Source organism: Sus scrofa, chromosome 4 (genome assembly GCF_000003025.6).
Source record: "Sus scrofa isolate TJ Tabasco breed Duroc chromosome 4, Sscrofa11.1, whole genome shotgun sequence".
NCBI classification, from domain to species: domain Eukaryota; kingdom Metazoa; phylum Chordata; class Mammalia; order Artiodactyla; family Suidae; genus Sus; species Sus scrofa.
In genome coordinates this window covers 36,475,606-36,502,189 of record NC_010446.5, presented here as the reverse complement: position 1 = coordinate 36,502,189, position 26,584 = coordinate 36,475,606, and the positions used below count along the sequence as shown (strand labels likewise).

General features: G+C 46.9%; 1 long non-coding RNA gene across 1 annotated transcript; it reads right to left on the bottom strand.

The window, feature by feature from the left end:
• LOC102161266 lies at window positions 1-26,261 on the bottom strand. Its single transcript, XR_002343182.1, has 2 exons — window positions 24,053-26,261; window positions 1-93 (listed from the first exon to the last, which is right to left on the bottom strand). It is a non-coding gene; the product is annotated as an uncharacterized LOC102161266 (long non-coding RNA).

The following is a 26,584-nucleotide window of genomic DNA, read 5'->3' as shown; positions in this document are numbered from 1 at the left end:
TTTTCAGATCCACTATTATTTTCATCGAGGGGTGTTTTCCTAAAGAGAAGACAGGTTCGTCCCAGTGGATTCAACATTGTATACATCCAACTCCTGAAAAACCAAATATCAAAGTTATTTATTTATTCAAGCTTCGTTTGAGACATTTTGGTCCATTATCCTGTAGCTGGACCACTGAAGTTACACTCAGAAATGAGAACCAGCTGCCTAAATAAACAGTCGCATATGGAAAAGAAGCAGGAAACGCCTTTCCAAAACTAATAATATTAACAAACTTCCAAGGGACACACAATCCATGATTAATGACAATTTGGGGGCAAAAAAAGACATAAAAACTTGGATTTGAAATACGACTCTAAAAACAGCCTGTTTTTTGTTTTGTTTTGTCTTGGGAGAGGTTTTTGTCTTTTTTGCTTAGAAACTGTCCACCCTTTTTTCTGGCCGCTTTCCCTTCTAACAGCCGCATTTATTCAAATTCGTTCTGCAAAAGCCTTTAGTCGGCAGATTTAGATCCTGGGATTCAATATTTCTTGCCTGGACTCCCAGAGTGGCCTGTCAATAGGAACTTATTTAAAAACCTCAGTAAGTCATGTGACCAGACATAACTGATACTAGCTAAACCCACAGGAAGGATGGTCTTGCTCTCAGAAACCAATTCTCTGGCAAGGCTGCCTTTAGGGTCAGATTCAGGGATGCTGGACCCCATGCGGGACAGACCCCAATCTAAGAGCCTGGGCCAAGACTCAGCCGGCCACAGATGCGTGGAGAATGGGCTTGACCTCCAAGGGTCCACTCCTTGCGAGGAGCCCCCCCCCCGAGTCCCTGGAGCATCCATGTCCAACACAGTCCATCTAATGCCGAGATCCCTGAGTCATTCACTGATGCCACGTGCCGGGCCATCAGAACACTCTCCACTCTGGCTGGAAAGTGGTCCTGAGAGCAGAATGGCTGGCTGAGCTCTGAAAAGTCGCGGTCTCCTTCCAGAGGGCAGAGCTGCAGTTGAGAAGAAACTGACCAGCCTGGGGGCTACGTTTCTGAGCCTTCGACCCACCAGGGTGTCTGATTCTGGCCAGTGAAATATGAGCTTGAGGGATGTGACACTCTCTGGCTGAGGTAGCTAAGTAGATGGCATGTCTCCCCTCACTCTCTTCTCACCTCGTGTCACTGAAGGGCAGGGGCCCGGGTCCCCAGGTCACTCTGTGGAGGAGAAGCCCAGGAGAGCTACCCGACCTGGGTCTGAGGGGAGCTGATGTGAGCAGGAAGAAAACTTTTGCATTCAGCTGTTCCTCTACTGGGACCTGAACTGAGATAGTGCCGATGCAGCATTTTGCAAAGCAACGTGTCTGGTGCTGAGTGGGATTTTCCCCAGCTTCTCTCTTCTTTCAGGCAGAAAACACCAGGCCTGCCCTCATGCCAGTAGCCTGGCTTGAGTCTACGTGTGTCTTTCTTTCCACACTCCCCAGTGGAACCTTTCTTTTTTTTTTTAAGGCCACACCCATGGCATATGGATGTTCCCGGGCTAGGGGTCCAATGGAGCTACAGCTGCTGGCCCACACCACAGCAAGGCCAGATCTGAGCCGCGTCTGTGACCTACACCACGGCAAGTGATCCTTAACCCGCCGAATGAGGCCAGGGATCGAACCCACAACCTCATGGTTGCCAGTGGGATTTGTTTCCAGTGCGCCACGCTGGGAACTCCTCCAGTGGAACCTTTCTTTGTAAATCCTGAGTGGAATTTAAAGCACCGTCTCTGAGTCAGAACATGCTCCGGTTCAAATCCCAACACCCCCACTTCCGAACATATAAGCAAAGGGTTTTACCTCTCTGAGCTTTAAGTTGCTCTCGACAGCAAAGAGAAAACACCTTGCAGAACTGTTGTGAGGAATAAATGGAAGGTTCTTTGTAAAGTACCTGGCACACACTCAATACCGTACACATGAGCACTACTGCTGTACGATGGAGCCTGTTCCAGCATCACAGAGACACAGATTGACTGCAGCCAATCAGCTTCACTGAGACGCTCTACTTCCACCAATAATGCACAACAACTGGTATTTCTTCTCTCTCATAGGTACTGGTATTTCTTGCACCTCTGTCCCACAGACGTGACCCCAGCTTTTTCTCTTGACCTGAGGCATGACAACAAATTTAGAAAAAAAAAGCATTTTGCAGAAGGAGGAAGTCTGTGGAGCCTAAGGAAGTGGCTCCCAGGTGCACAGAACGAACATTCATCTGCTTCCGTAGATTTGATCCCTGTGCTACTTCCTAATATATAAGCACTGCCCTTCCTCGCCTTCCCCAGGGTTCTGTGTGGAAGGACCAGCTCTCAGGAGCTTCTGTAATGCAGACAGCAAAGGCAGTAGAAGGGAAAAAAGTACCCAGACGAGTATTGGAGAGGTTTCCCCCCCAAGATTTCAGAGGAAAGAGAAGCCAGAGGGTGAGCAGGGTAAGAAGGAAACAAAGAGATGAGAAAAGGACTAGAGGAGTTTCTGTCATGGCTCAGTGGTTAACGAACCCGACTAGGAACCATGAGGTTGAGGGTTTGATCCCTGCCCTTGCTCAGTGGGTTAAGGATCTGGCGTTGCCGTGAGCTGTGGTGTAGGTTGCAGACGTGGCTTGGATCCCGTGTTGCTGTGGCTCTGGTGTAGGCTGGCGGCTACAGCTCCGATTAGACCCCTAGTCTGGGAACCTCCATGTGCTGTGGGACCAGCCCTAAAAGACAAAAGACAAAAAAAAAAAAAAAAAAAAAAAAAAAAAAAAAAAAAAAAAAAAGAAAGAAAGAAAGAAAAGGATTTGAGAGGTATTGCCCAGACCACCCATCTTCCTTAGGATGGTCAGAGAACAGACACAGGACTTAAACAGAATTGCCTCCTGGTGGCTGACTGTCTTTCATGCATCATGGTTTCACTCTGAGACTGGACTGTGTGGGCCATAGCTTAAACAGGGTCTCTATTTTTGCAATAGCGACGTCCGTCTTTGACTCCGATTAAGACACTTAATTTGAAAATGTAACTCTTGCAGCATTTGTTCAGCTGAGGGACAGAATCGAGGGGCACGTCTGAGGCAACAGGTATAGAAAGGCAATGAGAAAGGCTGCAGGTTCCCAGGGAGGCAGCCAGCCCGTGCCTTGTTCTAAGCTCTCTAGATACTGAGTGAGCAGAAACCAGGGCAGACTGCACGAAGACAGACAGCCCCAAGCCCAAGGGTCTCAGAAAGATCCCCTCCTCTTCTGATGAATAAACTCTCATTATCATCTGATTGTCTGCGCTGTTGGCCTCAGGAGTCTTTTGGTCCCATTTCAGGTTCTGATTAAAATTCGGATGCACTCACAGGCACAGGGGGGATATAACCCCTGACCCAACTTTTCTTTGCTGCTTCTCTGCAGGGACCCCTCCTCTGCCCACAGACTCACGGGGTTGTGAACCCGCAGAGGGCTCGGCTCCAACGATCATGAAGGGCAGCTCCCTTATTTCAGACCGGAGGAAACCTGACATCCCCCCGGATTCCCCTCCTTTGGCACAGGCTTTGCTAAGCTGAGATGGTAACAGAAGCTGAACTTGGCTGGCGGGACAGAGGCCAGCATTTCCCTGAGTATGAGGACTGAGAAGCTGGAAAGTGAAGTTCCAGATGGGCCCCTTTCCTCCTCCAGCCTCGTGCTCTTCATTGCCTGTGAGCCAAGGGCATCAGGTGTTCCTCCAGGTACAGATGCCCCCGGGGCTGCCCGCTCAGCTCACCGCACCTTTACCCCTGGGTGGCTTCCTGGGAACTGCTGTGTGCTCCTTAGCACAGGAGCTCAAAGGTGACAGACATGGCACAAAAGGAGACTCGGTCCTTTGGCTTCAGCCTCTGTCCTCTATTAAATGCAAATATCCTGGAACACGAGGCTCCGTCATGGGAGAGCAAAGAACTAGATTCTGACGCCAGTTCTGCTGCCAGGTCCTGAGAGACTGTGGCAGCCGTCTCAAACTGGGTCACACAACACCCTCCCTGAGGGACGTGCAAGGGCAGCTGGGATTCCAAGGTAAACAGATAAGAATGAACCACCCTCGCACTTGACTGTGGTCCTTTTCCAGAGAGCGACTCCGGGGAACACGGATGAGGACAGGAATTAGCAGGGTATGAGCCCAGAAAGGCAACTTTTCCATCTGGCTTGGGGTGGCCCAGGACAGAAAAGTCAGCACTCACAGCCTAGAGTCAGAACACAACGTTCTAGACGACTGTTCTAGACAACTGTGTCTTGAGCCCTTATGAAGCCAAGAGGAGAAGATTCTGGAATACTCCTCTCTCGGGCATGAGACTATGGAATGAGCTAGCCAGAAAGGACACGTTCCCATTGAGTGCTTGATAGTTCCTTAATCACCAAAAGAATGCACCCCCCCCGAAGTTTGTACACCATAAATACTATTTGCCAGTGTTTCTCCAGTTAAAGATGGGATGGATGCATTTAAAAATTTTTTTTTAATTTTTAGGGGTTTTTGTTTGTTTGTTTGTTTTTACTTCTGAGGGTCCGTTACTATTTCAGTTTGAGTTATATTCATTTCAGGCAGGGGCGTTGTTTTGCCTGCATGAGGCAGAGCTGAACCATGTTAGAGGATTTTGTTGTAGTTGACATTGTGCTTAACCGCTGGTGGGTGGTATATGTTGGCCTTGGGTTCACCAGGGGGTTGAGTGAAAGAGGCACTAGACACTTGCAACGTCTCTTGGGTGTCCAGCAACATTTTAACCTGTCTTAGCTCTTTGGGGAAATTCCAGCTTTAGGGGTCCTACTTGATTAGGAAGAATCCAGAACATCGGTTCTCAAACTCCTCTGCAGTGAGAGTGCAGCCCTATGAGCTGGGTTCCACTGATCAGAGTTCCATTTGACTTCCAAGTGAGGACCTTAAAGAGAAAGTGCCAAGTGGGAATCATGTCACCAGCAAGGGGGCCATGGACGTTTCTTTTAGAACAAATGGGACAGAAAGAGTGTCCATCAAGTGGCAGCGCTCTTTGTGGTGGGGCAGCCACAAGGCAGCAGCCTCTTCATCGGGGCGGTTCTGTGGTGTGGACTCTGAGGTTGTTTCATGAGATTGGTTTCTCCAGGCTCCCACCAAGTCTGTGAGCTAGCTGATTTCCTGTGCCTAGACTCCTGCTGCTTGGGTGACAGGCTCAGCCTATGAGGCTTACAGCGGAGGCCTTGGAGGATTCAGCAGCCTGCTGAGTCTGCTGCTCCTTTCCTCACTCTGGCACCGAGACCACAAGGCACAGCAGGAGCCGGGGTCTCAGCCAGACCTTGGGAGCCACCTTCTCCAGCCTCATCCCTTTGCAAATTTCCTTTCTGCCTATAAGATCCAGGCCACCCATCCTTCCCTTTTTTTTTTTTTTTTTTTTTTTTTTTTTGTCTTTTTGCCATTTCTTGGGCCGCTCCCACGGCACACGGAAGTTCCCAGGCTAGGGGTCGAATTGGAGCTGTAGCCACTGGCCTGCACCACAGCCACAGCAACACGGGATCTGAGCAGCATCTGTGACCTACACCACGGCTCATGGCAATGCCACATCGTTAACCCACTGAGCAAGCCCAGGGATGGAACCTGCAGCCTCATGGTTCCTAGTCGGATTCGTTAACCACTGCGCCACGACGGCAACTCCACCCATCTTTCCTTTTGGACCTGTCCTCTCACATCACCAAGCTAACAGCCACTCTATGGGGAAGCCTTAGGCTCTATGGCTAACAGCCTTGGGGAAGAAGTGGTCTGTAAACCCCACGTGACCACATGAGTGGACCTCAGCCTGTTTTCAAAGAGCCAGCCCTTCGTTAGACAGACTCAAGGCCTCGCTCCTGGAGAGAGAAGCCAGGTGCTCCTCCTGGACGGCCCCCCCAAAGAAGCCACACTGGGGTTCCCATTCAGCTTCCAAATGCCTGGCCATCATTCCATTCACAGAGACCTTAGGTTCTTTTGCTTAGTTAATTCACCCCTAGCCCATGACAGAATCCAAAAAAAACCACCCAGTAACTAAAGTGTTTTCTGTTTGTCTCTGATTAGAAGTATTTACAGAATGTAAACTCCACGAGGAGGGACTTGTTCCCTGAGGGAGCAATCCTGGCACACACATGAGGTGCTTGATCCATCGAGGTTGAATAAATTATGAATAAATGAATTTACCCTGCAAACCTTCTTCTAGATAACAGCCTAAAATATATCCTGGTAGGAATAAACAATATGACTTTGGAAATGTGGCACGTCTTGAGAGATTCATACATGCAAAATAATCCTACCCATCTACTCCAGAAGCCTATTGCCAGGTGGGCATGGCTATAGCCAATGTAAAGCCATAGTGAAGAAGAACAGATCACCCCTTGGTGATATTTTTGGTATCACTCCTCACCGAAATTTGTTGACACTTAAAAAATATTTTTCTCCCAGCAGACACCTCCAAATCTCTACTATCTGCAAACCACAGACATGTGAGATCCGAGCAGCATCTGCGACCTACACCACAGCTCACAGCAACGCCAGATCCTTAACCCACTGAGTGAGGCCAGGGATCAAACCCAGGTCCTCATGGATCCTAGTCAAGCTTGTAAACCACTGAACCATGAGGGCAACTCTGGATTCCTCTAGTTTCTAATCTCTTCCCTCCTCATCCATCAAGGGAAGAAAGACGTGTATGGACTATTTTAAAGATAACAGCCTCCCAGTCATAGAGCTCTTTTATAATAAGCTGCAAATAAACGATTTTTCAGATGCTTCAAATATAGTATGTTTGCAGAGAAACTTTTGTCGTCGTTGTTCTGAGGCAGAGATGTACCTGGACTCTGCTGAAGTTAAGTTAGCTGATGGAGGCCTGTATCTGAGAGTCTCTCGTCTCTATTCCTTTCTGTCTGCACAAAAAATACATTTATGGACATTTCCCTTCTTGCTTAGGACAGGGCGCTGCGCCCCGCCCCTTGGCCCCGGAAGTGGCGTGAATGTTGGCCGGAGCTGATTCTATCCTGCGGCTCTTGGCCTGGTCTCACTGTTCTCTCTCCTGCTACCCAAAGTCAAGCTAAAAATACAAATCTGAGTTTGTAGCCAACAGCAGGATGAAAACAAACAGAAAAAAAAAAAAAAAAGAAAAAATTAAACCATTTACACTTCTTTGCCAGAACAGGAAATCATCCCCAAAGAGAAGACACTGATGCTTAAGTTTGGTGGGAAGACCAAGAAAAGTTAACCCAGCACAGTTTAGCCAGGTTTTTTTTTTGGGGGGGGGGAGGGGTGAAGCATTCACTTCCCACCCTCAAGGGAAGGTTGCCAAGCAGAGTATCTCATTAGCTTCCCAGGGTTGGAAAGGAGCCACGTGGTCCCAAGGAGGGGGCATTCTCACTGTCCCGGGCTCACCTGAGAAACCAGATCTTAACACAGCCCCTGATTACTTTGCCATGTCCACGACTTTGCATTTTTCCTGGAATTGGAAAACAGCTGAGAATGTCGGGCAAGGCCTCCTTGCTCATATGATTTTGGTTTCTTGTCCACTTTTTTGAACGCTGGGACCAGTCCCAACCCTTCCTCAGAAGGGTGGGGCCTGCAATTTGGTTTCAGTTTGATCTGTCCCAGTATCTAACCCAGTATGGAGTTCAACAAAGAATTTTATAAACACGTTCTGATGCCAACGTCTGTGTCTCACAATCGAGACATCTGGACATAATGTTAAACAAACATCACCCACCACAAAAACCAGTTGGATCTGTTTATGGTTACTTCAACCCCAAGAAATTCTTCCTTTCAAGATTCTGGCCTGATACCTGTGGGAAGGAGCTTCTGACCCCAGCAGGCTGCTGGCTCAGGGAGTTAAAGCTATGCCTGAATCATTTTCTTCTTTCTCTGACCTACCATACGAAGCTCTAGTTCCATTAGGGTCCCGCCCCACCCAGGGTTCTTCCTCTGACGCTGACTCTGCTTATGACAGTTTCTGTTGAAATACTTTCCTTCAGGCCAGATTCTCAACAAAAACAATGCAGGGTTCCCACTCCTGGGCGTATATCCAGACAAAACGATAATTCAAAAAAAAACAAAAAAAATACATGCATCCCTATGTTCATGGCAGCACTATTCACAATAGCCGAGACATGGACACAACCTAAATGCCCAACGACAGATGAATGGATTAAGAAGATGTGGTACATATGCACAATGCACTACTACTCAGCCATAAAAGAGAACAAAAGAATGCCATTTGCAGCAACATAATGGAACTAGAGACTCTCATACTAAGTGAAGGAAGTCAGGAAGAGAAAGACAAAGACCATGTGATATCGCTTATATGTGGAATCTCAAATACGGCACAGACGAACCTGTCTACAAAACAGAAACAGACTCACAGACGTAGAGAACAGACTTGTGGTTACCAAGGGGGAGTGGAGCAGGGAGGGAGTGGGATGGACGGGAGTGTGGGGTTAGTAGATGCAAACGATTACATTTAGAATAGATAAGCAACGAGGTCCTACGGTATAACACAGGGAACTGTAGCCAGTCTCTTGGGATAGGACATGGTGGAAGACAACATGAGAAATTTTATATATAATTATACATACATATAATTTTATACGTATATACATACATACATATGACTGGGTTACGCTGTTGTACAGCAGAAATTGGTGCAACATTGTAAATTAACCATAGTCTAATTTTTTAAAAATGCAGGGTCAAGATATGATATTTCTCATTCACTGGGGAGCAGACGTTTAAAATCCCATCCTGCATGACCTGACCTCCCGTGCGCTCTTGGAAGATTTCACCCACTGAACATACTTCCAGCTTCCCTCGATAGAAGAGAGATGTCACAGTGGTGGCTCCACCAGTGCTGACTAACCAGTTTTTCTATGTGGCTCTTATGCTCCCCAATAATAATGGCTAATGTTTACTGATCACTTGCTGTATAGGCAGAGGAAATGTCAGGCCTTTTGCATGCACAATCTCCTTGTTCTCATAACGATCGAAGTAGCTCTCATTTTACAGGTGGGGAAACTACGGAGTAGGAAGGCGGACTAGCTTGTTCAAGGGCAGACAGCTTATAAATGGCAGAACCACCACTCACCCCGCTATATCTGACTCCAAAATCCATGCTCTTAATCATGACCTGAAACTGCCTGTTGAGTCGGATGAAAGAAGAAATACATCCTAGTTTTATCGTGGATGCTAGTTGTGTGACTTGTCAGAAGCAAGTGCACAGGGTCTTATTCTTTCCAAGGTCCTTTCCTTCTGGTCATCTACTTCCCTTGCCCAGGGTTCCAGCAAGCCTGGGACTCCAAACGGAGGAGGTAACAGAGTGAAGGAGCAGTTTAAAGATGCAGAGCAGAGGGAAGGGATGGAGGAAAATTGAGGGTGGAAAGGAGCCTCTTGGGGCTAGAATGTTCTTCTAGAACATTCTCTGAACTGTCTAGAAAAGGTCAGTTGAGGGATCATCCTGGAATGATGACTTTGGGGTTTCCAATAGGACCAGCATTTTGACTGTGGGTTCCAGAATGTCCAGCCACCAGCACCTGACACCATTTATAAGCTGTCTGCCCTTGACAACCTAAGGGGCTGAGGATGGCTTCCTGGTGGGCTTTGTGGAGGAGGGTCGTCAGTCCTACACTATCCCGGGATTTGGGGTCTCCAGAAGATGTATGCTTCTTGAGGGTTGACCAGACACCAGAGCCCTGTTTCTACCCTTAACCATCCAAAGGAGAAACTCACACCCACTCTCAACCACACAGTCAACAAACAATCCAAGCTTGCTCTCTGTGTGAGTTGAGGGCAGGATGCCTGCTATAGCAAGGTCTCAGATTACCAAGGGTTCTTTCCCTTTGCACCCCCATTCTGCAGGACATTTTTATCAGCTAAATAGCTAAAACTAGGTTAGCCTCGTCAGAAATAAATGCGTACAGCTGTGCGATCATACAGCCTTGGGGGTACGGGTGTGTGTGTTTCTCGCTGTTAGGTAAACCTTGGTGACGTACAAATCCACCTTCCAGGGGGCATGTTTCCATCTCGGTTGGTGTAAACTGAAAGCATGATACTGCCAGCTTTCCTTCCTTCAGCCAAGCAGCTACCTGGACCCAGGGCAAGCTGGCACTACCCATATGCCCAAGGGCAGCTGTAGCTTGTAAACCCGTGTGTCTAGGTTAATGTTTACATATGTTTATATCTTCCCTGTTAGGTGGATGGCATTTGCCTAATGATTGCGTTTCTCTGAAAAGTTAATCAGTGTCTAAAGGAGCCAGTCACAGGCCGCCACGGAGGTGCAATGAAGTTGGCCTCCCAGTGCTAGTTCCCAAGGGCCATGTTCCTGGAGTCAGAGCAACAGGAAAGTTGCAGTGAGCAGCGCACATGGCTCGGGGAGCCCAGGGTTCTATTGCGGGTGGACAGCTGTACACCTGATGCAAAGCTCCAGGCTCCAAACACAAGAGATGCACCTCTAGAGCATAATGTGACCTGTCCAGCCAGCACACCTAGCCCTGGTCCTGCTTTCTTCAGGCCCCCTTATCACCTTGACCAGGGGACCTCTCTGCCTGCTTCATCAGGGCTATTCATCATAGAATTGTCCGTCAGAGGGGCACTTTCATTCTTGCAAACACATACGGAGCATGTAGCATGCGCCAGACCAAGAGGAAGCAGAAGGGAGAGAAAGAAGGACAAGAGGACAATAGCAATTGGGTGTGCGACACGCTACACTAGGGACGTCTGACCCAAGGACACATCTTGGGCATCAGGGAGGCACCTCAGAGGAGCAAAAGGAAGTCTGAGCAGAACCCAGGGGACTAATGGAGGTTGGAGGTCAGTCCTCAAAAGTTATACCCACATGCTCATCACCAGGACCTGTGAATGTTACCTTATAGGCAAAAATGACTTTGTAGATGGGATGAAATTAAGGATCTTGAAAGGTTATCCTGGGTCATCTGAGGGGCCCTAAATATCATCACAACATCCTTTCAAGAGGGAGAAGGAGGGAAATCTGACTTCAGCAGAGGAGAAAGCAAGCTGACCAGGGAGGCAGAGATTAGGGTGGTGAACTTTGAAGGTGGAGGAGGGACCACGAGCCATGGAATCCAGGTGGCCCCAACATGCTGAGAAAGGCAACATTCGACCCTGTGTCAGTGGCTCTAACAGCTCTCATTGAATATCAAACAGAGCTTCCAAGGTTCAAGGCCCAGATCAATTTCACTTCGTTAAATGAAATACTGAGTCATTCCTGACTTGTACAGGCATACCCAAGTTTGTTCTTTATGATAATCACCTACAAATGTCACAGGGTGAGGCTTGGGTTTTGAGATATAAAATTAGGCTGTGCAGGTGGATTTTTCCAACCATATCTCATGTAACCATAAAGAAGAACCTCAATAACTTGTGATAGCAGCTGGGCCTAGAACTGGTGGGCTAGAACTTGGGGCCTAGGAAGCAATAATTATATTCAGATATGTACTTGAAACTACTGCTTTTTTGGTCTCTAGACCCTTTACTCAGGTGGTAATGGCTGAGACAAAATCCCAGGTTCTGTATTTGTCTCTAGACGCACCCAAATAGGACTTGCTATAAAGGTTACAACCCAAAATGCCTGCAGGAGCCAGCTAAAACACAGCAGAGATGGGTGGTGCCCGTCCTTTCTGAAAGCATTTGAATTCAAATGTTTAAAAAACTATATCCCATCCAGCCTTCAGGTCAGCTTTGTAACCCTGATGAAACACCTTCATAATCTTTTCAAAATCAGCCTTCTTGGGAGTTCCTGCTGTGGTGTAGTGGGTGAAGAACCCAACTACAGTGGCTTGAATTGCTCCAGAGGCACAGTTTAATCTACCACCCAGTGCAGTGGGTTAAAGGATCCAGCGTTGCTACAGTTGCCCATGGATATGGCGTAGGTTGCAGCTGCAGCTCAGATTCAGTGTGGCCATTTAAAAAAAAAAAGGGGGGGGAGCTCCCTTGTGGCTCAGTGGAAATGAACCTGTCTACTATCCATAAGGATGCAGATTCAATCCCTGGCCTCCCTCAGTGGGTTAAGGATCGGGCATTGCCATGAGCTGTGGTGCAGGTCATAGACATGGCCTGGATCCCGTGTTGCTGTGGCTGTGGTATAGGCCGGCGGCTGTAGTTCTGATTCGACCCCTAGCCTGGGAACTTACATATGCCTCACCTGCGGCCATAAAAGCAAAAAAAAAAGCAAAAAAATCCCCAAACAAAAAAAAAAAAAATCAACCTCTTTCACAGTTTCATTAAGTGGCAGGAGTGTGTTTCATTTTGTTTTGTTTTAAGGAGAACCCATTATTGTGGCTTCTTTAAAAGCTGATTTGTGGTATGGGGGGTGCTGGAGAGGGAAAATCTGAGTGGAGTAGGTGCCAGAAGCTTCCTGACGTACAGGCCTAAAGAGTCAACAACACCAGCTCTCACTCCTAGCTGCCTCCAGCTGCACTAGCCAAGATTTAGATAATGTTTAAAGAACACTATTAATAATAAACTAAACCACGTAGAAGTCATTGGTTCACCATATGAACTCAAGGCTGGGGTCTGTGGCCAAAGAGAAAAGCATTTGAAAGACAGGTTTTTCCTCTTAGGCAATGGAAATGTTATAGCCTTTCAAACATAAATAAAAGACAAAAAAGCTTCATAACAGGATGTCCTTTTTTAACAAGAGGTCTAGGAGGTTCTCCTAGGCCAGTAAATGTAAGTTGCTTTTTTTTTTTTTCTTTTCAGAGCCACACCTGTGGCATATGAAAGTTCCCAGGCTAGGGCTCAAATCGGACCTGCAGCTGCCAGCATGGCAATGCCGGATCCAAGCCACATCTGCGACCTATGCTGTAGCTTGCAGCAATGCCAGATCCTTAACCCTGTGAGCAAGGCCAGGGATTGAACCTACGTCCTCATGGATATTATGTCAGGTTCTTAACCTGCTAAGCCACAACAGAAACTCCCAGTAAATGGAAGTTATGATAAACTTTTTTTAGGCAAGCTCATATCACTGAAGGAGTAAGATGATGGGTTTTGAGGGGAAGATGACAACTAAGTAAATTAGCAAAGAACAAAAGGACTGGAGCCATCATTTATGAATTCTGTTTGTAGTTTTGGCATCTTCAGACTGCATATCTCTAAAATGGTGATAATTAATTTTGCCCCAAACCAAGTGCATCAAGTACTGGAAGGAAAACAAAAACAAAAAAGCCATGTCAACCCATTCTACATTTCAAGAAAATGTATTTCAAGAAATGAAGGTGAAATGAAGTCACTTTCATATAAATGAAAACAAAAATAATTCATCTGCAGCAAACCTGAACTACAAGAAAAGCTAAAAAGAAAGTTCTTTTATGCTGAAGGGAAAAGAGATCAAGTGAAAAAGCAAATCATCAGCAGTGAAGGACACTAGAAATGCTAAATATGTGGTACATGTAAGAGTCTATTTTTCTCTTAATATCTTTAAAAATATTAGTATTTAGAGCAAAATATATAACATTGTAAAGTATACAGCATATATGACAACTACAGCACATAGATAAAGGAAGTGAATGAAGCTATATGGTTGCAAGATTCTTTTTATTTATTTTTTTTATTTTTAGGGCCACACCCAGGGCATATGGAAGTTCTCAGACTAGGGGTTGAACTGGAGCTGCAGCTGCCAGCCTACGCCACAGCCACAGCAAGGTGGGATCCGAGATGCATCTTCAACCTACACCACAGCTCATGGCAATGCCAGATCCTTAACCTGCTGAGCAAGGTCAGGTATTGAACCTACACCTTCATGGATACTAGTTGGGTTTGTTACTGCGAAGCCACAGTGGGAACTCTTGGTTGCAAAATTCTTACATTTGTGTGAAGCTTCTGTTGGCACAATGTTAACTAAGTAAATTGTGGAAAGTTAAGGATATTTATTATAATTCCTAGAGCATCTATGTTAAAAAAAATAATGAAAATAGGGATAGCTAAAAAACCAGTGATAAATAAAAAATAATCTCCCCTCTCCCCAAAAATCAATTATCTTCAAAGAAAGGAGGGCAAAGGAACAGAGGAATAAAAAACAAATCGGACTTACTAAAAACAAAGAACAAATAACCATATCAGTACATTAATTACAGTAAATATAAATTGACTAAACAGTCCACTTAAAAGTCAAAGACTGCCAGACTAGTGGTATTTCCATTTGCATGATAATTAATGTCATGATGTTATTGATAAATAATACAGGATAGTTAGAACTTTTGGATAATGATGAAGAGATGCAATAGACATCGGATGAGATGAGTCTTCCCATGTCAGACCTTGAGCCTTGAGAAGGCTGGCTTGACAGGGAGGTTGGGCTGCCCCCCCACACTCACATCAGGCTAATTTTTACCTCTAGGTGGTTTCTCAGCCTGGGAAATCACCCCACCTCTTCTCCATCCATCCCAATCCTTCAAACTCTTTCAGGTCCCCCTTTTCACTAAGACTTTCCCAACTCCCACTGAGCAGAATTCTATTGCATTGGTAACCTGAACAATTCCCCTGCTACAGTGTTCCCTTTTTAAAACTGGAAATGGTTATTGTTTCACATTCATACTGTTCTGTTCCTGTACTAGATATGAAAGGCGTGGTGAACATGCGTCATTTGTTTTGGCTGCCCTGCAGCTAAATCCTCTTCTAGTATTTGGGGATTTCACCACCTCATGCATGAGTAGCCATCTTGCACTAAAAATCAGAACCTTCCAGCCTCTCTTGAAGCTAGGATGTGGGCATGACTTAGAATTGGAAGCCCTGGAATCCTAGCCTTGCAGTGGTGACAGAGGTGTCCTTAGCAGGCTGTTCCTATGGGGTTACAGAGTGGTACTTCCTACTCTCTAACCTCTTGTGGTTTCTGCCCATTTTCTGAGCCTGGTTCCCAGCTATACTTTTCTAAATTTCTTTTCTTCTTGAACTAGTCAGAGTTTGTTTCTGCTGCTCGCAGTTATATAGCCTAAGACAAGTAATTTGATCTATATAAGCAGTTAAGATACTAAAAAATTAAAGATTCAGGGTGTTCCTTTTGTGGCTTAACAAACCCAACTAATATCCATGAAGACGCAGGTTTGATGCCTGGCCTTGTTCAGTGGGTTAAGGATCTGGCGTTGCCGTGAGCTGTGGTGTAGGTTGCAGATGAAGCTTGCATCCCATGTTGCTGTGGCTGTGGCATAGGCTGGTGGCTCTAGCTCCACCTTGACCCCTAGCCTGGGAACTCCCACATGCCATAGGTGTGGCCCTAAAAAGACAAAAAATAAAAATAAAAAAATTAAAGACTCAGGATTCAAGGTAAGGCCTAAAATTTCTTCGAGAAATTTCCTGGCTGTTTAGGCATCTTGGCGATCCTCTGTGTGGTTCTCTTTCCAGAGAGCTTGCTCTCCATTAAGACTGTAAACTCCTTGAGGAAGGGTCTGTTCTGAATACTTCTTGTATCTCAGCGGAGAGGCTCCCTGTAGTATTGCTCCAATAAAACCTTGCTAATAATGGCAATTTGCTTCCCACAGGCCTGAACAATCTTTAGGAGCCAATAGTTCCTCCTTGTTCCTGTGTGTGTTTCTGTGCATTTTCTAGCTACAATAAGAGTCCATTCATTGCTGGTTATCTCGTAGCTTGTGGTCTGAGGGCTCACTTAAGCTTTTGCCAACTTCCTTTCAGTCTTTGTCTTAAGAGCAAACTTGTTTTCCCCATAAAAGGTTTGGTTTTCTCACAGGCATGTCCATGGCTGGTGGGCTCCCTCCCCGCCTATCTCTGGGCTCCCTTTAAGCTGAGACCTAGGAAGCACACCCCAAACTATTAATATGGCCCTGATCCCAAGGAACAGAAACCAAAACTGCACACACATCCTGTCTGGCCAAGCCATTGTCAAAGCACTTGAGGTCAACTTTGTTCACTCTCGAGTATCGGCCCTTCCTTAGAAAACACACCTGCACTGAGGTCTGCCTTTCCTGAGTCACACCAAGGGTCTCTGCCTAGGTGCAAATCTGTGGACTGTGAACACAAACAACACAGCTTCCTCTTCCTCTAGAAAGATCCAGAGGAGCTTGGAGGCCAATGTCAATTAAAGCTACTCTCTTGGAGTACCCCTCATGGCTCAGAGGTTAATGAATCTGGCTAGCATCCATGAGGACGCAGGTTTGATCCCTGACCTTGCTCAGTGGGTTAAGGATCTGGCATTGCCATGAACTGTGGTGTAGGTTACAGACACTGCTGGGATCCTGCATTGCTGTACCCATGGTGTAGTCCAGCAGCTACAGCTCCAATTTGACCCCTAGCCTGGCAACTTCCATATGCTACTGTCTCCTGTCCCCTCTCTTTTTGCAGGTGTGTCCTGGATCTGTGACCTCATCAACCTTCTGTCAGGGACAGAGTACTTACTATGTGCCAGGAGGTGGCCCCAAAGAGAGACAACAAGCCTTGTTGTAAAGCCAGATACTATAAAACTCCTAGAGGAAAATATAAGCAGAAACTCTCTGACATAAATCACAGCAATATCCTTTTTGATCCACCTCCTAGAGTAATGAAAATAAAAACAAAAATAAACAAATGAGACCTAATTAAACTTAAAAGCTTCTGCACAGCAAAGGAAACCATAAACAAAAAACAAACACGAACAGAAAGACAACCCACAGAATAGGAGAAAAATCTTTGCAAATGAAGTGACTGTCAAGGGATTAATCTCCAAAATATACAAACATCTCATTCAGCTTTATATATATGTTAAAAACCCCAACCAAAAAATGGTCAGAAGATCTAAATAGACATTTCTCCAAAGAATACAGGTGGCCAAAAAGCACATGAAAAGATATGCAACATTGCTAATTACTAGAGAAATGTAAATCAAGACTTCAATGAGGTATCACCTCACACCAGCCAGAATGGCCAGCATCAAAGTCTACAAACAATAAATGCTGGAGAGGATGTGGAGAAGAACAAACCCTCCTACGCTGTTGGTGGGAATGTAAATTGTTGCAACCACTATGGAAAACAGTATGGAGGTTCCTTAAAAAACTAAAAATACAACTATCATATGACCCAGCAATACCATCCCTGGCCATATATACATAGAATATATGGCCAGGAGTGGGCATATATATCTTTTTGAAATACAGTTTCAAAAATCATAATTCAAAAAGACACATGCACCCTAATGTTCACTGAAGTGCTATTTACAACAGCCAAGACATGGAAGCAACCTAAAGGTCCATCAACAGCAGAATGGATAAGGAAGATGTGGTACATATAGACAATGGAATATTACTAGGCCATAAAAAGAATGTAATAATGTCATTTGCAGCAACATGGATGGACCTAGAGATTACTCGACTAAATGAAGTCAGACAGAGAAAAATAAATATCATATAATATCACTTATATGTGAAATCTAATAAAAACGATACCAAAAAACTTATGTATAAAACAGAAACTCACAGATTTCTAAATCGAAGTTATGATTACCAAAGGGAAAACTGTGGTGGGGGGATAATACATTGGGAGGATCGAATTAATACATAACACACTCTTACATATGAAATAAATAACTAACAAAGACCTACTGTATAGCACAGAGAGGTCTACTCAAAGTTCTATAATAAACTATATGGGGAAAAAGAACGGATATATGTATGTCTGGTTCACTTTGCTGTAAATCTGAAACTAATACAACATGGTAAATCAACTATATCACAATAAAAATTTTTTTAAAGAGTCTTAGGTCAGTTCAACAAATATTTATAGATTGCCCACTTTGGCAAAATGGTGTAGAAGAGCGTGCCAACACCAGGGATGAATCTTGGCCTGGAGCTTTGAGATGGGGCCACCAAGTCTCAGCTATGGAAGCAGGAGACCCTGGGACCCCAGGGGATGCTGCAAGTCCCTCAGGATGGAAGGGATAAGGTGACAGCATTCTATGCCACACAGCCCACCACAGCCATGGCATATGGAAGTTCCCAGGCTAGGGGTCAAATCAGAGCTGCAGCTGCCAGCCTATGCCACAGCCACAGCAATGCTGGATCCAAGCCACATGTGCAAACTACACCATAGCTCACGGCAAGACCGGATCCTTAACCCTCTGAGCGAGGCCAGGGATCAAACCCAAGTCCTCATGGATACTAGTTGGGTTCATTACCACTGAGCCACAAGGGGATCTCCAGGAATCTGCATTTTAACTAGAACCACTGGTGGTTCTGATGCAGGTGGTCCAAGGACCACACCCAGAGATGCTTCCACCTCTGAAGGTATTTGGAATAAAAATTTCACCCAAACCTCCTGAAGAGACAGGAGGAAAGGAGGCAGAACACAACCCTGACTCAGCTGTTGAGGATACAACATACACTGATTAGAACCAACCAGCACCAAGAAGGCAGGCGATTGGACTTTGGGTCGACCTTGAGCCTTCATTATGTGCTCATTATAGTACATTAGCATATGCTAAATGACACGCCCACAGGCACCGTGACAGTTCTGAAGCCAGCGATAAAAGGCCAAAAAGTGGGGGTGGTCCAATTCCTGGAAATCCCTGCCCCTTCCCAGGAACAGATGGAATAGTCCTCCCACTTGTTACCATACGAAATTACCCAGACGGTAAACACTAATCACCCCATATTTTGGGGTCACAGCCGCTTTCTGAGACGCCGCACTCTGCCTATGGAATGCATGTCTCTGCTTTCACACCAGCACGCTCTTGAACACTTTCTTTCTCAAAGCCAAGGAACCTCCCTTGGTGTCCCACCCCAGGAACTCGCCCGAGACCCAGGGCAGGACCACCCTCTGGCACCCCATTTTCCTCCAACCTCTTTACAAAGGATATTAATTAATACATCTACTTCTTACCTATCACTTGGCCCCTTGCTGAATTCCTTCTGCGCCGAAACATAAAGAACCTGAGCTTCATTATGTCCTGGGATCAGTTGCGCAGTTTCAGTGGGAAGATTGTGGATGCGGCTTCGCCAAGGCTGCACCATAGCCAGAGACAAAGCAAGGGATCACTCCTTTTTGACCTCCATCATCTGAGAGTGGATTCACCCGGTATTTTTGAACCAGGAGGGAAGGGGGCAAGGCACAACCCTTAAAGAATGACTTAGCCATTGAAGATATAACAAAAACCGGTTAGAAACAGCGAGGGCCAAGATGGCAGATTTAACTCCAGGTCGACCTCGCGTCTCATTATACGCTCACTGTAATACGTTAGCAGCTAAATGACCAGCCCACAGGTGCCTCTCGGGAAGGGTTCCAAGGCCGACCCTAAAGGTGGGAAGGGGGGCGGGGCGCTTCCTAGAAATCCCCACCCCCTCCGGAAATAGTTGGAATAATCCTCCCCCTCATTAGCATATGAAATTACCCAGCACATAAAAACTAACCGCCCCATAGTTCAGGGCTGCTCGCTCACCTTTTGAGACCACGTTCTGTCTATGGACAGCGTGTCTCCCAGCTGCTCTCACCACTGATGGCCCACTGTCTACAAAACCTGTGTCTCTCTCAATAAATCTTACCTATCACTTTGCCTCTCACTGAATTCCTCCTGCGCTGAGACATAAAGAACCTGAACTTGAGTAAATCCTGAGACCAGGTGTGTGATTTTAATTAAAAGACCATGGGCTCAGAGTTCCCATTGTGATACAGCGGAAACGAATCTGACTAGGAACCATGAGGTTTCGGGTTTGATCCCTGGCCTTGATCAGCGGGTTAAGGATCTGGCGTTGCCGTGAGCTGTGGTGTAGTTGCAGACGGAGCTCGGATCCTGCGTGGCTGTGGCTGTGGTGTAGGCTGACAGCTGTAGCTCCAATTCCATCCCTAGCCTGGGAACCTCCATATGCCAAGCGTGCGGCCCTGAAAAGCAAAAAATAAAAAATAAAATACAAATAAAAGACAGTGGGCTCATGCCTCATTTGAGTTGTGTGGTTTCATTTCTACACTCTCCACCACTGCAAGGTCAGAGTGGCTAAAACTTCTATTTAGTAACCTCAAGAGGCAGTTTATTACCTCCAACACAATTCCGGTAGTTTCACCCTGAAGAAAATCTAGGGTTTGCTCCAGCACAGGACTCCACTTAAGGCCCACTCACCTGAGCCCTGTAATAGCTGCTCCTGCAGAGGGAGAACTCAAGAAATATGCTGTGGGCTCATCAGAGGCAGCTCCCTGGAGGAGGTGGGCCTTGAGGGAGAATGAGATAAGCCTGGACAGAAGGGGGCAGATCAGGAATTCCAGGCTGGAAAAACTGAAGGAGGGAAGGTTTTGAGGTAGAAATGACCCTCGTTATGTGGCTCCAAGGTCATGAGCACACAGGAGGACCCGGGGCTGTTGGGGCAGGAGTGGTGGGGGGTGGGGAGGAAGAGGACTGTAACAGGGGCTTTGGGGCTAGAAGAATGAACCCCTCTGCAGACTGCAGACCACAGCAGGGGCCAAGGAGCAGCAGGAGGAGGATGGCTTCTAGCGGTGGTATCCACACCCTCAGGTCTCTGTATGTGGTCCAGGCTCTGACTCCCCTGGGGGCCAGCCTGGGGGAGGGGCAGCATCCATGAGGTTCTCACAGGGGATTCAGGGCACAGACACAGGCAGGGGACTGTCAAGGTGGAGAGGGCTGAACCTGGAAATGGACACCTTACCAAAATCACACACAAAAGAGTGCTAGCAAGTTCTTAAGGCCTGAGACCCTGTGGGATAGGCGTCAGGACAAGCAGAGGTCAGTGGGTGGGTTAACAGCAAAGGCAGGCCCTGACTGGGATGCACTCAGACTTAAGAGAAAAGGGAGAGAGTTCCCATGGCGGCTCAGGAGAAACGAACCCAACGAGTACCCATGAGGATGCAGGTTTGATCCCTGGCCTCGCTCAGTGGGTTAAGGATCCAGCGTTACCTTAAGCTGTGGTGTAGGTCGCAGATGCAGCTCAGATCCCATGTTGCTGTAGGCCTGGGCTGGGAACTTCCATATGCTGCAGGTGCAGCCCTAAAAGAAAAAAAAGAGAGAGAGGGGATCCTAAGGCACCCCCCCCAAAATTGGTGAGCACGTGGCTATCTCCAGCTGGACAAATTCCCATGGATCGCAGTCTCTGGAAACGCCGTACTGGATTCCCCCTTCACCCCTCCCCCATCTCCAAGCCAAAGGGGCACATTATTCCACAGACACCCAATAAATGTCCAATGCTCCCCCTAAATCTTTTTCCCTTCTCTTGTATGTTGGTAGATGGGAGAAACCAGCTTCAGCTGGAGGGGGGTGGGTACAGCCTACAGGACCCCGTGTCAAGGGCTGTAACCCCAAATTTGGTTCATTTCCCATTACCCATATCATTAAGGCAAATGTGTCTGGATACGATCTGAGGAAATTATCCAGAGACAAATATTACAAGACTGATGCTGGGCTCAAAGCTCTGAAATGCGTTTGTGTTCAGGGAAGATGTTTGCTAATGTTTCGTTTGTATTTCCCCTGGAGCTGGTACACATCAGTGAGGGCTGGGGATAATGAATAACAGCCCAGATAATAAATTTTAAAATAAACAAAATAAAAACTCCAAGAATGCTAATGCAGACCAGGGCTGGGATATGGTGTGTGTTACCAAGACAGCAACCATTGGTGAGCAGGTTCTATTATCTGCTCCTTAGAAGCAGTTGTGGCTGATTATTAGATTGTATTAGTTCTGCAGTTATAAAATTCTCAATCTGTCATGTTGCAAGGGTGACAAATGGGGCGAGAGCAGGAGGGTGGACTTGGGGAGAGAGAGGAATGGGGTCTGTGGCAGGGGTTGTGGGCTGTCCACCAAAACCCATCTCTCTCTCCTTCCTGGGTGGGAGCCAGGCAATATTCCCTGCTCCTCCGGCGGTAGGGGTGGCCCTAAGACCGACTTCTAGCCACTGGGGTGGGAGGAGCTTTTGAAGCACATCAGCTCCATGCTTCCTTTGCGTTCTTGTTCCCTTTCCAGGGCTCTGAGCCCTTGGGGATGATGGAGCCACAGCTGAAAGGAGCCTGGATCCCTGAATTGCCATGCAACGTAGAGGCACCTGCTGACCCTGGAATGTTATATGATCCAGAAATCTGTTGTACTTCTATTATATTTGAGTCAATGCATTTGGGGGTCTGGTTGTGCAGTGGTTCAGTCTCCCCTAATGAAGGCAGGGCCAATCAGCATGCCCACCACAGGAATTCTGGAATGGGGGGGTGGGGACCACAGAATCTTTGTTTTTCAGAAGAGCTCACTGCTGGGGCTCCTGGAGAAAAGGTGCAGAGGACACTGGAGCTGAGCGTCGAGACCTGGGACCCCAGAGCAGGACCCCAAGCCAAGCAGGGAAGGGTGGGCTGCCCCACCTCCTGAGCAAGGAGGAGAGTCTCAGAGATATGGGCTCTTCCGGGGCCCCTCTGGGGACAATAGGAAAGACTTTGAGTGTGACAGTTATTCAAAATGCTCTCTGGAAACTAAGATCCCTTTCTTCAATGGAAAGACCCAGAGGTTAATCAAACAAACCAGCCAAACAAATCAAACACAGCAGGTTTCTTTGGAGGAGCTTGGGAAGAATGAACACCCAGAGAGGACGTGTCAGCTTACCCGCAAGTGCTGCCCTGGTGACCCAATGCACCAGAGGCTCCTCTATAAATCGGTCCCTAAAAGGCACCACTGGTGAGTGTAAATGCAGAGACCTGTGGGCTCAGGAGCAGCTGGCCTCAGTGAGGCCCCAGGGACTGTGTGTAAAGGACCCTGATAGCTGCCGCCGCCGCCGCCCACCGCAGCAGCAGGCTCATCCTGAACCTTGTGAGAAAAGCCTGAGACTCAGGGCTTGGAATCGGAGAGACATGGCCTTGAGGTTGACCGCATGCCCCTGATGATCGCCTCCAAGATGCTGTGACCCCAAGGAAGTGACAAGTCCGTGTAAAGAGATGTCAAATCCACACGTTAATGACATTCCAGTGACGCCCATGGGTGTGTATCTGTAAAGACCGACTCCCATGAAAAGACATTTTCAACTGGAGGGAGAAAAAAGACTGTCGTCTCCAAAATAGTCATTCAATAAATATTTACTTAGACGTCACAAAGTCAAGCAAGGCCTACCTCCTGTCCTGTTGTTCATAAAATACGAGTGTGGTTTCCCAAAATAGGAGTACGTGTGTCAAGAAGACGAAGGAGCAATTCAGTAGGAAAACAGCATTCAGGGAAGAGAGAGAAACAAAATCTATTAAAATTCAAGAAACGAATAATGTGTGTCCAAGGTCAGTTATATTTCAGAATGATTCCAAAAATGTCTAGGAAATCCTGATTGACTTAATTCCCAAAGGATTGAGCTTGAATTAAATGCCATCTTTGTATACACTCAGCAGGAACTGATTTTTTTTTTTTTTTTGTCGTTTCTTGGGCCGCTCCCGTGGCACATGGAGGTCCCAGGCTAGGGGTCCAATCGGAGCTGTAGCCACCAGTCTATGCCAGGGCCACAGCAACGTGGGATCTGAGCTAAGTCAGCGACGCACACCACTGAGCAAGGCCAGGATCGAACCCACAACCTCATGGTTCCTAGTCGGATTCGTTAACCACTGCGCCACGAGGGAACTCCAGCAGGAGCTGAATTTTAACTGCCCTTAAAAGCCATACAATTACTCCCCTGCCCTGGAGAAGGTGGGAACCAGGCTTTGGCACTGAACCCCAGCTTGGTGGGTCTGAGAGCAGATATGCGTGTGCCCTGGGGAGGACAAAGGCCAGAGAGGTTGGTGCGGGTGCGTATAAGAGGGAGGCTGGACAGCTAGACCATTGTACTTGAGGCGTCCCTTGCTCTTATTAAGAGTTGTAAATCCCCAGATCAACTTAAGCATTCACATAAAAACATAACATCCAGGAGTTCCCATCGTGGCGCCATGGTTAACAAATCCGACTAGGAACCATGAGGTTGCGGGTTCGATCCCTGGCCTTGCTCACTGGATTAAGGATCAGGCGTTGCCACAGCTTGGATCCCACATTGCTGTGGCTCTGGCATAGGCCAGTGGCTACAGCTCCAATTCGACCCCTAGCCTGGGAACCTCCATATGCCGCAGGAACAGCTCAAGAAAAGGCAAAAAAACAAAAACAAGCATAACATCCAAAGTGAAACTAGGTTTAAAATATTTACAAAGCTAAACATACTCTTACCATACAATCCAGCAATTGTTCTCCTTGAAAACTTAACTTTCATACAAAAACCTGCACACAGATGCTGATAGCAGCTTTCTTCATAATTGTCCAAAGCTGGAAACAACCAGGATATCCTGCTGTAGGTGAATGGATCCACTGTGGTGCCTCCAAGCAACAGAATTGTATTCAGCAATAAACGAGATGAGCTAGTCAACCACAAAAAGACAGGAAGGAAACTTAAATGGGTATTACTAAGTGACAGACGCCAACCTAAAAAAGGTTCCATGTTGTATAATTCCAACTGCTATACCTGACATTCTAGAAAAGGTGAAACTATGGAGACTATAAAAAGATCAGTGGCTGCCAGCAACTGGGGCAAGAGGAGAGGGGTGAGGAACTGGAGGAGAGGGGAGGATAGTGAGAAGATGGGATTTGGGGGGCAGTGTAACCCCTCTGTATGGTACGGTAGCCATGGACACGTCTCATTGAACCTTTGTCCAAACCATAGAAGGTACAACACCTTCTACGAGAACCAAGAAGAGAATCAGTATACAGACTTTAATTAAAAATAAAGTGTGAAAATTGGCTCATCAATTATAACCAATGTGCCACACTAATGCCAAGGTGTTCACGACAGGGGAAACTGGGGCTGGGGAGGATATGGGAACTCTACTTGCTGCCTATTTTATTTGCGCTCCCAAAGTGTCAATCTGATAGCTGGAGTGGCTAATCCAGAGCCGTCAGTGCAGCTTCAGAAGTCCTCCTGATGATTTCATCTGTGCTGAAGGGAGTCACCACTAACTGGCAGGGAGGCAGTGGGAAGTCAGACCCCGATTTCTGACCCGCCAGGAAAGCCAGGAGGGTTTGCATCCTGGAGCTTGGCCAATATAGCGGCCTGTATTCAGGGGGGTTCCTCAGTCCCCTGGCCCTTGCCTCCCCCCATAGGGGATGAGTGAGAAGATGCAGTGGGGATGCTCACAGGCTCTGGGGACAGTGGATCTGGGCTGGAATCCTGGGTTTCTATTTACTCACCTGTGAAATGGGGATAAAATAGGACTTTATAGGGCTCATGGAGGAAACGAATGAGACGTTAGTTAAAAGATGATGAGCACAAAACCTGGCATGTTGAAAAAGTTTAATACATGTTTTATTTATTAAAATAAAATTTACTTTATTGTTGATTATAATAATTATGATGAACGTGTAAGTATAGGTATTATTATAATTAAAGCATAAGTATTACACTTCCTTTCTCATGGAATTTTGGCAAGGAATACATCGAAGGAAAGAAAGTGTATAAATACCTGCTAGAGGGGTCCCCTGGTGGCTCAGTGGGTTAAGGATCAGTGTTGTCACTGCAGAGGCTTGGGTCCTGCTGTGGCACAAGTTCAGTTCCTGGCCCAGGAATTTCCATATGCTATGGGCATGGCAAAAACAAAAAAACCCCAAAAACCAAAAAACAAAACCCATCTGCTAGAAGTGGAAACAGTTTATAGACAAGATAGGGGAGCGTTATGATTACAATGTTGCTTTGTATTGTTGACTGTTATGACACAGCAACCAAAGGACAGCTATAGATGCTCAAAAACCCACAGGCGAATTCTTCTGGGGCTCTAATCATGAAGGGTGCAGTTCTAAAAACAAAAAAGTCCACTGTTAAAACAGTTCCCAGAAAACCCCATTGGGGTTTGCATTCTATTATCTGGCCCTGATGGGCAGCCATCACCGAGGCTACGTTTCCAGAGCTGGTGCCCCAAGGAGGAGGAGTCACCTCCCTCCCTGGCCGCCTTTCGCTCTCCCTCTAGCAGGAGCATCTTTTATGAGGTGACAGGACAGGATTTCATAGATAGGAAGCCCTGGACATAGATGTACCTCCAGGTCTGCAGGAGAAAGACAGCTGCATTTCCTCTTCACCAGGGGGCCCAGCAGGACATCCAAGCCTAGGCAGGGGATCACAGGCCTCCAGGGTGACTGGCCGTCTAGCAGACTTGACCTCCTGCAGACTCTCCCTAGGGGCAGAATGACCTTCAGCCTTTGGGAAGCTGGGCCTGGCATCCCTGATATTTCTGGCTTTGGAAGCAGAGCTGGGGTGCCAGAAAATAAACTACTGCTGGGGAAGGTTGCCTCCATGCTCTGCATGCCCTGGGACCCTTTTCCAAAAAATGGCCTGGGAGTTGACACTGTGGCTCAGAGGGTTAGGAAACTGACTACTACCCATGAGGATGTGGATTCCATCCCTGGCCTCACCCAGTGGGTTAAGGATCTGGCATTGCCATGAGTGGGGGTGGAGGTCACAGACACGGCTCAGATCCTGCGTGGCTGTGGCTTGCAGCTGTAGCTCCAATATTGACCCCATGTTTCCATATGCCACAGGTGTGGCCCTAAAAAGCAAAGCAAAACAAAACAATGCAAAAAAACAAACCCTGGTCCAAGGAGTGATAACAGGAGGGAAAGAGACTCTGGCTCCAGAAACAGCACCTGTGCAATGGTACAGGCACAATAAACCTCTCTGGACTTTTCCATCCAGGCAATGCAAGGGGCCCCAGTGTG